This window comes from Anomalospiza imberbis, chromosome 8 (genome assembly GCF_031753505.1).
Source record: "Anomalospiza imberbis isolate Cuckoo-Finch-1a 21T00152 chromosome 8, ASM3175350v1, whole genome shotgun sequence".
In the NCBI taxonomy this organism is placed as follows: Eukaryota; Metazoa; Chordata; class Aves; order Passeriformes; family Viduidae; genus Anomalospiza; species Anomalospiza imberbis.
Genome location: NC_089688.1, coordinates 26,099,393 through 26,112,303, shown reverse-complemented (window position 1 = coordinate 26,112,303; position 12,911 = coordinate 26,099,393). Strand labels below are relative to the sequence as shown.

General features: G+C 40.0%; 1 long non-coding RNA gene across 1 annotated transcript; it reads right to left on the bottom strand.

Annotated features, from left to right (window-relative positions):
* Positions 1 to 381: 381 nt before the first annotated feature.
* On the bottom strand, positions 382 to 10,570 carry LOC137478297 (uncharacterized). The gene is made up of 3 exons (XR_011001495.1): positions 10,400 to 10,570; positions 1,114 to 2,701; positions 382 to 525 (listed from the first exon to the last, which is right to left on the bottom strand). It is a non-coding gene; the product is annotated as an uncharacterized lncRNA (long non-coding RNA).
* Positions 10,571 to 12,911: the final 2,341 nt, after the last annotated feature.

Genomic DNA, 12,911 nt, shown 5'->3' with positions numbered 1-12,911 from the left:
AATTTTGTAATGCTTACATAAATGGCTCTGTAGATCTGTGTATGTTTTTTTAATTTACTGCGTGGGTAAAGGAATGTATTTCCTGGTGATCCAAAATAGGGTCTGACTACAAATGCAGCAAGGGCTCTCTGCCCCTGTGAAAAAATTTGGGTGATCATATCAGAAAGCCCCCTCATTTACAGAAATATCTTGTAGTCTGGAGCACTCCAGCACTCCATCTGCCTGCACCCTGAAGTAACCTCCTTGCACCTTGAACTCTTAGGGACAGCTCATGTAAAAGATCCCATGAGCTCAAGTTAGCTTTGACTTTGTGTCCTCAGGAGACAGTCAGAGGCACAGAAAGGACACAGACTAGGCAGATGTTCTTCATCTCACCTTTAAACACAACTTTCTCTTCCCCGCTCCTCTCTAGATAATTGAAAGTTATCTAGAAAGTTGTTGAAAGACCATAGCCAAAACAAGAAATAATTTATGGTTCTTCACTCAGCCACACTGTTAAGCTGCACTGCCAGGCCTCTCAAACCTCTGAAAAATTAGAAAAAAGAAAAAATTTGCTCTTCATTACATTGTGCCAATGGAACAATCAATAACAATGAGGAAAAGAGGATAGATTAGCATCCCAAAGTATTTTCAAACTCCATTTCTGATAGGTTGATCAAAGACCATTCCAGAAGTCCTGTCCATCTTAATTCACTAATATTCTAGAAGTCCTCTAGAAGGATGAAAGGAGCAAGATACATGTCAGATTGTCTTACCACTAAAGTAGCTCAAGAAAAATCTCTGGCAGCTCCACAATACTTCTTCTGGCTAATGCTTAGTCAGGAGGAGAAGTCTGGCTGCAGGGTCTTTGATCCATGAACATATTTGTAGTAATTGGGGTCATGGCAATTCCTGTAGCTAATGCAATTTAAAGGCCAAAGTCAGTAACCCCTGAGTAATTTGGGCTGTTACTGGGCAAATAACACGCTTTGGAGCAATGGCATCATGTCAGTTACATGGGGTGAAATCTAGAGGTGAATATTTGTAGGAACAAATAAGAGCTCAATCAAAACTTGGGATAAACCATTACAAGTTTAGTCCAAAAATCCCAGATCTGGTCAGTTTATTACTTACCAGTAACTTGAGTTCAGGGAGGACCCCCTGGAGAAGTCACATCTGAAGTCACTCCAAGCCACGAAGTGAAGCCACATGGCAGCAGTGGCACGAGAGGGGAAGAAGGCTGCTGCTAACCCAAACCTCTCCTCGAGGGGGGAAAGGCTGGTTTTGGTGAAGTCTGGAAGGAGAAGGAAAGAAGGAAGCACCACATTTTGACCCAAACTAACACACCAGTTCAGGATGTCACCCCTAGGCACAGAGTTGCACTTCAGCCCTTTCAAAAGAGTAACTGCAAGAGTAACCAGGACAAGGTGTACAGCACTAATAGCTTCAGCTCTCAGCTGAAGGACATACTGCATAGAAGAGCAACGAAATAATCCAAAATAATCCTGCCAAAGAACAATTGTGTCCCCAAAAACATAGTTCTACAAAGAAAAGAATCATGCTCTTGTTAAGAGATTAAATCAATCCAGCCCAGCAAGGCACTATCAATATGAAACAGCATGCACTCCCATCATTCCCATCCACAGACCCTGTTTTCCTAAATATTTGCAGATAGATTAAATAGTGCCAGAGCACCTTTCTTAGATTAAAAATAGAAGTCACCTTTTTTCAAGGATTAATTATTAACTATACTAAGGAGAAATTGCAGCAGCCAACAATTATCTTATTCTCCCAAGTCCTATTCACAGTAAAGATGATATTGTATGGAAATTTATCTTGCATAATTATCACCATATGCTGTCTCAAAGGGCTCCAATGCTCTTTAGAAGAGTACAATATTGGCTCAGGTACGAGCCAAACCATGTCCCCTCTGCATCTGCAGAGAAATCACCGTGGCTTTTCCTCTCTGTTCAGATACACCCCTGGCTGGAAGTGGTCTGGAGCACTGGCAAGGAGACAGGGCCATGTTTCCTGCAGAGGACCATTGCTCCAGGGCCCTGATGCACTTGGAGCCTGCACAACTCTCTGCTTGCAGTGCCACAGCAGGAGAGCACACACTTCAACAAGCCATTCCCATCTCTCACCACATGACAACCAACTCTTGCTCTGTGGGTAGCCACTCCACTACCTAAGATTTAAGGCACATGATTTAAGCTGCTCAACATTTATTTTTTTCAGGGCCTGCAGCAGAGCTCTATTTCTTCTTCTCACATATTTCTAACTATCCTGGAAATTTTCAGGCAGAAGGCAGATGCCTGAGGAAATATTGCTCCATGATATGCAGCAAAGACGGAATTCTGTATACAAAAGTACTTAGAAACATAAACATATAATGTAGGAGACGCTTCATTCCTTGTGTATAGCTCATTGACTGACAGTAAGTTATTGATCTATTATACTTTGAAAGTATCTTTTTACTTATGTAAATTGTCCCTTTCTGACTGGGACTGAACACAGCATCTATTTTCCCCAGTGAATACAGGCTGTGGTTTAAAGCAGGGGGGATCATCCTGGACCCATCCCTGTCCTGGTCTTCTGTAATGGCTGTGTTTGGCTGTGGACTTTGCCTCAGAAAACTGGTGCCCTAATGGAGTTGGTTCAGAGCAGCCCATATTCATCTCTCCCCTCCTCTTTGCTGGTAGATTGACCTGCTGACATTCACCTGGGAAGGAGTTAGATAAAGACCCCTCAGGTTACAAATGACCCCCACAATTTTCATTTCCATCTCCCTGGGTTTTGCCATCAGAGCTGAAAGAGCAATGGTGAGATTTACACATAGAAGGACCCACCAAAGTAAGGTCATTGTTTCCTCATTTTCCTAAATAGAACTAGTTTGAAGGTAGTAAAAAAATCCCACATCTGAATACTTAATATTCATAAGAGGTTTAGTCTTCTTTCAACAACCTTGAATAAATGATAGAGAATGTGATAGCACTGTGGTCACAGCTTATTTCTAATGATCAAAGCACTTCATCATTGGGGAATAAATGTTCTACCTAAGCAAAAAAAAATATTAATCCCCAAACAAATTTATTACTTAGAAGAAAAATTCACTTAAAATTGTCCCATTAACTCTGTAAAAAGAAAGTAGGTGGTTTATATTGTATCATAGATTTTCAAACTATCCTGCAGTATATTTAGCTGAAACAGCTTTAGTGAAAACTGAGAATAAACATTAGTTTCTGCAGTTTGAATATCACTGTGGAATTTTCCTAGCTGTACAGTGCAGTACACAGTACACCCTGTTCACAGTAGTTTACAAGCTTCTTCCCTCTGAAATGACACATATGCTGGGAAAAGAACTGACCTTTGGTTTAATTTACAACTCAGATTGATCTGTCTTCTCCATGTCAAAACCTTTGGTTTTTTGACCTACCAACACAAGCAGATTCTTTTTACATTACTCAACCCTGATATCTGGAGCTCCCAAGTGAAGTCACTACTCCTCTACCTGAGGACAGCATGCTTGGCAGATTTTTCATATCCTCGCAGGTCCTTTAGGCTCCATTTGCAGCTTAACAAGAATTTTACAGCTCTTTGTTCCAGAGAATCCCCTTGCCAGTGAATCCCAAGTGGTGTTCAGAAAGCATGCCCTGTCCTCAGCCTTCCAAGATACATCTCCAAATCTCCTCCTAGGAGCAAGCACCGTACAGTGTTCCAGACACAGAGCCTTGGAGGTTAGATTTGCTTTTCTACTTCTGTATATACAGGGGTGACATCTCCTTTGGAAATGCCCTGTTAATTCCTCTATTTATGAACATGCCTGCAACACCTGGCACTGGCGTGGTTTCCCCTCATATCTCACCTGGATTTCTGTTTTCCACAGTGAGACAGTACACTGGATTTTTATTTTTAATTTAATATATCATATTTGGTGAAGGGGAAAGCTTTGCTACTGGAAAAGAATGGCAGGAGGATAATGTCTGAGATAACCAGTGGAAATTCCTAATCACTTGTAAAATCAAAAAGTAAAGGTACAGTTCTGAATTTTAATCCTCCTTATGTATGGGGACTGAATTGATCCCATCTTTTATATAAAATGAGGGGGAAAAAACCTACAAAATTTTTTTAATTAACAAGAGGATGGATGCATGGATTTTGAGATTTTTGCCACAGGAAAGATGGATTAGAAAGCTATCAGGGCAGGACTCTTTCATTCTTGGTATGTAGAGCACATATAACATGAACATGAACCTCACAGCAATATAATATGCTAGTGAAACATTCTGGAATTGAGGACAAAATGAAATTATTCATTGTTGAGATGTACAGAATTTCCATAGTGCAGAAGACATAATGCACAGTTCTCTACCACTCTTTTTCTAATTTAACCAAGCAGCTGCCATGCTATTAATTTGAACTTATATCACGTATTACAGTTGATTTTATTAGGTCTGTTGTTACTGACGATGATCTAACCTCCACTGTGTTTCTCTAAGATGAAAATATGGAAAGAGAGGAGCTGATACCCATGAGAACAAAGATAAATTAGTGGAAATAAATTATCCAGTTTCATGTATCAAAGTTTATTGGATATAAAAGCAAGAACATTTATCAAAAGGTCTGGAGAACACGTGATACTTGACTGTCAGTCTGTATTCATTTACAGAAGATTTATCATTCTCAGGGGCTTAATACATTTTTACAGTCACTTGACTAGATAGTCATTAATCATTGTACCTTTTCAAGATCCTAACTAAACTACAAATTCAAAAAATAGTAATTAAAATCTCTTAAATTGTGTTCTTATGAGTCTTGATTCATAGGGGCATCTGGGGACATGGCATAGTTGTTAACAGGTTTGCTTATCTACCTGATTGGAGTTAATTATCTTTCTGAAAATCATCTGTACCTTTCAATTTCATTACATAAAAGAAAGCTGGATCAAAAGACTGAATGAATTCACGACTGCCTTTTCACTGATTTTAATTGACTCTCTGGTGCTTTCAGTAAGAGCAAATAGTGTGACCACCCAACTCACAGACTAAGCAGCAGCCCTAGAAAATTAACAGTAAAAGGGGATGAGGGGATGATTTCTGTACACAGAGCAAGTGAACAGCCCAGGGTCTTTCTAACTTGGAAAAGAAATAAGAATATACCTAAAGCTGCACCAGACTTTATGGGCACTGCTGTTAAAATGCTTCCCAAGCATCATTCCCTGGCTGTGATCAGAGACAGGATACAGAGCTCTGGGGACCTCACTGACTTGTCTGTCTGTAGCCATCATTCCTGCAGAAATCCACAGTTCTGCTTCTGTACTGATCCAGGAATTAATCAAGAAATGTTCTTCTTGACAATAAGCTTCTTAACTGATTTGTAATAAATTCTGAAGAATGGGAAAAGTTGCTGTGCTGATATTGTTATTTTTCTCAAAGCATTTTCTGTATTCTTTTCTATCTTTCCATGTTTTCAAAGTGTGAAACCATCCTACCAATATTTGACTTCTTTCAGCATTATCTTCCCTGATTCTCACTCCAAGCAAACAGGAAAAAATATCAAGACATTATTATAATGTCATGATACAAATTATAAGAAAAAGGAAGCTGTTCCGTGCTACACGTGAATAAAAGGTCTTTGCTATAACTAGTCTGTAGTGCAGAAAAGAAGCAAAAAATAGAAAAAGAAAATACAACACAGGAGCTCAGACATTAACAAGATGACACAGCATCTAATGGTGTTATAGGCCAAAATCTTTGCAAAAGGGATTTTTTTTCTGGGCAGAAAGAATTGGTGCATTCCTGAATTTTGTGTTAGGATGGCAGCTAAAAGCCAATCCATCTGTTCTTTTTCACTCTTACTGGTACCTGAGGAGAACAGCATAGGCTTCACTAGAGTCCTCTCTGTTGGAAGATGCAGCTAATAGCCTGAGCACCCAAAAATCACTAAACCTGAAGCAAATTTTAGGCCTTCTAGAAGCAGTTGTTTCATGTCAAAATCAATTCTGGATCAATCAGCTCATAGTTCTCAAATGTTCATTGGAAATTCATGCCTGTGCTTGTCAGGCCAAGGCAAATTAGAAGCACTTCGTGCAGTTTGGAAAAGCCACTTCCCAGAAAACTTCTGATTCCCCTATTTGCCACACCACACCTGGCAGAGACATACTCCTGAGCCAAAGGGCAACGGTATGAAAGGAATTCCTTTCCTTTTGAGAGTTTTTTTAGTTATCTAAGCCCATGGACAGAATTCTCTGCACCCAAACTGTTCCAGTTCCTGTAAGAAGGAACATACAGTGCAAACTCAACGGATTTCAACTCTGTATCTGTAATTGCCCTATTTTCCAGATTCATTGCTCTGCTTGGTTGCAATTACAACAGAAACACCACTTAGTTGCCTTTCTGGCATTACAGAGTGCCAACCTTTGGGCTGATTTTTTGATTTATCACATTTGGGTGCCGAAGCCTAAAATTAATTAAAGATTTTCAAAAACATATCTTTCTGTCAGAAAATGTGCCAAATTAAATTTCTCTCATGAGAACACATTGATTTCAGTAAAACAGTATCAAAAATGGAAACAGATCATGGGATTTCTTGTGCAATAATAAACCAAATTATGCAAATATAAATTCAGACCTAATATTAGAAAAACTGAGATACAAAGTAATAGATTTTTAAAAAATGCTATTCTTGGTGATTCAAGATAAAAAGTGACATTTTTTTCTGATTTTCTCAGGAAAGTAGACATATAGTCCCTTTCAGGTCTCTGTCTCTTCAATGCAAAGTTTATTAAGACTCAATGATATTAAAGTTCCTATATTCATTACCATCCTCATACTACCTGGGATTGTCTGAAAAGCAAAGCCACTGCAAATAACATGCTGGTACCCTAGACTGAGACACAAATGCACCAGACTCTTAGAAATCATTTAGCCTCAAGTCAGAACAAAAGGGAATAGCTCAAATATCTTAAAAGATCTTACCAATATCTCTCCAATTATCCCTCATTTGGTCCATTTTGAAATGTATATTCAAGCTTCATAAATATTCAAGCATGTACTTTGCTTTGTGCACAAGTAATTGTGTGGAAATCTACCCATGGAGTCACAGGGATATATAAAATTATACCTTACACATTGAGACATTTATTCTAGAAGATCTTAACAAAGACAGTGTTTACAAATGTATTTCTAAAATGTCTAGTACATCCAAGTCCCCACCTCAGTGGGAGGAAGAAAGACTACAGGTAACAGTCTACTTTAAAAACGTTGGTTTAAACCTGCAATTCTCCTTTGTGAGGATGCAGATATTAATTTCTGTGTTTAAGATTTGTGCTTTCCTTTTAGATTCTGTATTTGTCACTGACCTTGGGTTCAACAGAAATTATTTCTGCCTATCCAAAATCTGTGCTGTGACAGCTTTACTGCCTAAGTTCTGTTCCTGTAGAATCTCTCTATGCTAAGCTGCTGACAGATACAAGGACGAAAAAACTCAGATTTGCAAAAGTCAATTATTTTATATTCTTTACATTCTCTTTTGCATAACCCTATTGCACTGCTGTCAGTTTCTTACCAGCCCTTACTATATTTTCTTTCCAAGCAAAAGTAGTTTCCAAGGAACACATCCAACTGACAAATGTGGAAAATGAAACATGCTGTCCAAAGAACAAGGTTAGCAGTGTCATGAGCTTCGTATATTTTGCTTCAAATAGCAAAGCACCACCAGCCACCATGACCACCTGGGCTCTCAAGGAACCCTTAGGAGCTCTTCCATTCCTGACACATTTTTCACTTGTGTTGGGTCCCTTTGTCATCTGGGCAGAATTTTCTTCACAATTAACCAGATCAAAAATTCTCACAGAACACTCATCCAACAGACAGTGATGCCTGGTGGTCTAATCCTTCTGGACTGAACTGGAAAGGATTTCTGCTGCTAAAGGCAGCCTCTGGAGAGACCATTCAGTATCTTTTACAATCCATTCATACCACTGCATGACTGCACTGGAACTGAATTCACATGATACTAGGACCACTCAAAATATTTGGCAATTCTCCCCAGCAGGATCCTTAACAACCAGGTTGTGATGGTGCTTAATCATCCTGCTGTGAATCTTGTTTGGCCACAAAGCATCTCTGCTTCCAGCTCAGAAAGGAAATTTAAAAAGTAATTCAAAAAGTGCTTGTACTTAAGGAGAAACAAAACTGTAACTATGTTGCTGCCTTTCCTGTTCAGTTCTCATTATGAAAATGAGAGGTATGGAGTTTAAGCAGAAGGAAAATTGAGAACTCAAATAATTTGCCAAGATCTCTCTGCAAACACATTCTTCCTCATAGCAATGACAATACAGCACAGAAACACCTTGAGGAAATGCAGGAGCATCAACTGTCACAATATATATAATCACAGATTTTTTAGGTTGGAAAAGGCTTTTAAGACCATTAAATCCAAGTCCAACACTAAGCTGTGTCCCTCAGTGCCACAATTACACACCTTGTAGATACCTCCAGGGATGGTCACACTACCACTTCCCTGGGCAGCCTGTTCCAGGGCTTGACAATCCTTTCAGAGAAGAATTTTTTCCTAATAGCCAATCTAAAGCTTCCCTGGTGCATCTTGTGGCAGTTTCCTTTATTCTTACCACTTGTTATTTGGGAGAAGTGACCAACCCCCACCTCATTGCAACCTCCTTTCAGGGCAGTACATGGAGCACCACATCAGGAAAATTATTTATCAAAAAAGTAATTCAGGAAAATAAAATATTCCTGCCAACATAGCAGAGAAACTGGTCAGGTGCAAACAGGGTTCCTCTGCAGTTGGAGCCCTGGACACAAACTAAGCTCCACATTAAGTCTCTTGGTCTTGCCAGTATCCTGCTTGTCCTATCAGAATCTTTTTGGATCAGACTATTCTGTGTAGAAAAATTTAGACATTATATCAAATATTCCCAGGGAAAATGTCATTCTGTGCCCTCTCTACTGAACCTGCTCAATCATTTACACACAACAGCCCTGGTTTCAAAGCAGGATCTTTTCAAAGCAGGATCTGAGGCATTGCTTAGCCTCCAGAGACAGGAGTTTTGTTTATTTTCATTTTATTTTGTCCACAGTTTATGTGTGCTTTTGTGCATTGAAAGTTACAATCCTTGGACAAGCCATTTCATCAAATATATTAAGGATATGACCCATCCCTTATTGAATGGTGGGAGAACATGAAAACAGGATTAAGCACTAATCTCTTATGCAAACCACGAATGCATTTTTTTGCAGCTCCTAAACTGCAAACACCACTGAGATCACTGCACTTTTCAGCTGTATTTTGTTTCAAATATTCCTAGTGTTGGGTTTGCTACAGCTTTTATCAGGAGAGGAGATGGAAGTGCAGCATTCACAGCTTTTTTAATTATGAGAAAAACCATGAGTTCATCCTGACGCTAAGAGCAATCACTGCAGAAGTTATGACCAAAGAGATTGCAGACAAAACCCCATTTTTTTGCAAAGAAATTTAGAGGCCAACATAAGGATTGTTGTGGAAAATAAAGTAGAATAGTATAGTGCTAAAGGGAAAAATGGGCTGGATTGTATCCTAAAGGAAACTAGCACAACTTCATTTTACTTCAGTGAAGTTACTGCACTTTACCTTTGGCCCATCAACTAATTGATTAACTTATGAGTAGCAAAGAGATTTGAACATTTTAATGGGATGTTGCTTACAAAAAATACTGGCTGGATTTTGAAAGTCTGTAACAATTTGAATTTATACCTATCTTATCCAAACTGCAGGCAAATTAGCATAAATACTAAATTCTGCCTGGAAAAGGAAGAAAAGGGATTAAAAGATTTAAATCTCTTTAGAAAGTTTCTTGAAATGATAGACACATTTTAAAAGGAAATAGGACTTGGGGTAGGACTGTGAACTCAGCTATAAATCTGGAATGATTTCTGTGAAATTATTATAAACGTTCATCTTGAAGTCTTTCCCTGGACTTTTCAATGCATTAAAAGCAAAGGTGAGTTTTTTGTTTTTTGCAATTATGAAAAGTTGAGAAATAGAGACCGATAGCAAAGAGATGAAAGAAGCTGATTTTTCATTTTAAAAGTAGTATATTCAATTACAGTTGATGTTCAAGTTACTCACCAAGTCGTGTTTTATTTCATTTGCTGAAATTTATTCTGAATTTTTACTTTACCTAATAAAGCATCAACTGACTTTTCCTGGCAAAAGACAGGAACCTTCATAGCACATAAGCAACCCATCCCAGCTGCCTGGGAGCAGTACCTGCTCTACAGCATATGGGCACATCCCACAGCAGCCACAGCCTTCTCACATTTATGACTGTGGAGACAGGGAGAAACACTCAAGGAAGAAGAATTTGCCAAGTTGTGTGATGATACTTGGAAGAGCAAAATAGTCAAAAATAGGAAAATACCTGCCAGATGTCTGTAGCTGACAGCGTCCTGAGACTGCCCTACTATGACTTACACCAGACTTCTGTATCACTGCACAGAGCAGGAGCTTGATTCCCTTTGACAGTCAGGTTATGGGGTTTTATTCCTGTCCTCTGATAGATTTTCCTATGATGCCTTGTCAAGGCTGACCTTGACAGAACAGAGGGGAAGATGGAGTTGAATAAAGAATAAAGAATCCTCAATAGATCCACCTTGGGCAGCACAAGAGCCCAGTCAGGGCTACACCCAAGATGAACCAAAAAGGTCACAAAATGCATGACAGGGTCTCTCACTTTTATAAGTTCTGGTCCATTTTCATATTGGAGTTAATTGTCCCATTATAGCTTTAGGTTATGAAGTCCCATCCTTCTTCTTTTCCTCTGTTCAGTCCACACTGTTTATGCTCTTGGGCCGGAAATTTGGATCAGTTGTCCTTGGTCCCCAGCTGGAAAAGGAATTGTTTTGTCTCCCTACTCTGTGAAGAGAGCTTACCATCCCCTAATATGAAGCTCAGAACTACACAATAAAACAGCCCAGAATCTGAAAAATATAAAAGCTAAAACCTAATGCATCACCTATCTTCATCCCACTTTGCCTCATGGCTCTGATTTTCAGCTAAGCAATCTCAGGTACCCCAGGTACATCCGCGACTCTCTGAGGAAGGATGAAAGCTCATGTCAAAAGGCACTGAGTATCTCTGTACAAGTGCTCCTGGATTCTCAAAAACCCCAGAAGTGGGACACAGGATAAGTACTGTGTATTGCCACCCATCTCCCCTTTCCCAATAACCTCAGAGAAGCCATCATACCAGCACGTTTTCTTGGCATAAAGGAAAAATGAAGTCACTTTCTCATGTCCTTTCTTTTCTCTTTCACTGTACTTTTTGGATAGATCAAGACCCTTCTGTAGCTTTTGAAAAGCCTGTTTCTGGGCCTTTAATTAAGCACCTGGGTCTTTTCAAAAGGAAAATCATAAAACCAGTTCTTGAGCATCTTTTATGCCTCTTTTATGTCTAGGAGTGCTCTTCTGTAACTTTTTGCATCTGGACAGAAGGGAGCTTCCATGGACAGGCTATAAATGCACAGTGAAACTCAGACCATGTTTGTATAAAGGCAGGTCACTTTGGCGACTCACTCCTGAAAAGAAAGAGAAAGTACCAACCCAGTCCCATATTTTCAACATTAATGTCTAATTCTGCTATAAGCCAGAAATTCACTGGTATTCCCTCAGAACAAAATCAGCAGGAGAGTGAAAAACCTGCAGTGTGATTTGGAAAAGGAAAGCACAGCTTTGTTTTTGTTTGAGCCAGCAGAGTAATGAATCCCAGCTCAGAAAAGACTCAACACCCTTATTTAGACAAAAACAGAGAAGGTCCAACCTGTGTAGGAACTGCACCTGCTCAGCTGTGGACACAGCAGACTGGGAGGCACTCGTCTACCCAAGCAAGACCAAGAGCAAGTGTCCTGGCTCTCCTTCTCCTCCTGGTGTATCCCTGAAATATCTCAGGAGCAGAGATCTTCCTGGTAGCCCCAGCATTTCCTCCAAGGATGAAGGCAACAGAAGCACACAGCATGTGACCTTGGCAGCATTGTTTGCCTTATGCATCCTGTTTCTAAAGGCTTGGATTCAGTGCTGAGATCCAATGTCCTCGGGGTATTTTCTTACTGGAAGGGAAAGTTTATGCATATTTTAGGAAAATGTGTTTTTGATTGGTTTGCTTGTTGTTCCTCTTTCAGGGTCTATTTTTTCCAAGTGTCAGAAAAATAAGATGCTAGGCTTCAAAGGGTCTTACAACTGCACTAAGCATGATCCAGATACCAGAGAGAAGAAAACAGTGTATCCTCAGCAGCCTTCCCCATATATATCTCACTACGTCCTCTGCAGCAGGTGCATAAAAAGCCTGTGGGATATTATTTGATGATAAGGCAATAGCATTTCTCTTCCTTCCAAAACGTGCTTGCCAGCACAGGAAGACACTCTGACCACTGCACTCAGGTGGTTCCTGGCAAAACAAAGGAGGAGGGAGTGGGAACCTTTAAGGAGAAAGGGGCATAGCTGAGCAGGGCGCACCCCAGCAGAAGCAGTTGCAACCACAGAGCCAAAGCCAAGGGCCATTACCCTGGGAGCTGCCTGGCACACTCCTGAGGGCCCTGCCCCAATGTTCCTCTGCACAGAATTAAAGAGAGGCAAATGGAAATTAATAGCTTTGACTGCCCTTGGACACAACCACACGCAGCACGTGACAAACAGAATGCTTGGGAAAGAGGGAGACCAAGTCACACCCATGCGCCAGGCTGCTCAGCAGCTGCTTCTGCATTCTTTGTCTGAAAAAGTCCAAAGGTTGTTTAATTTCATCCCAAACTTCTGAAAACCTGGAGTCCTGATATCATTCACCCTGATCACTTTACAGTGCTGGATGAAAAGTGAAGCTCACCATGTACAACTTTCCCTGCCTGGCTCTGCAGCTCTCCAGCTGCAAGCTCAGCAGCACTA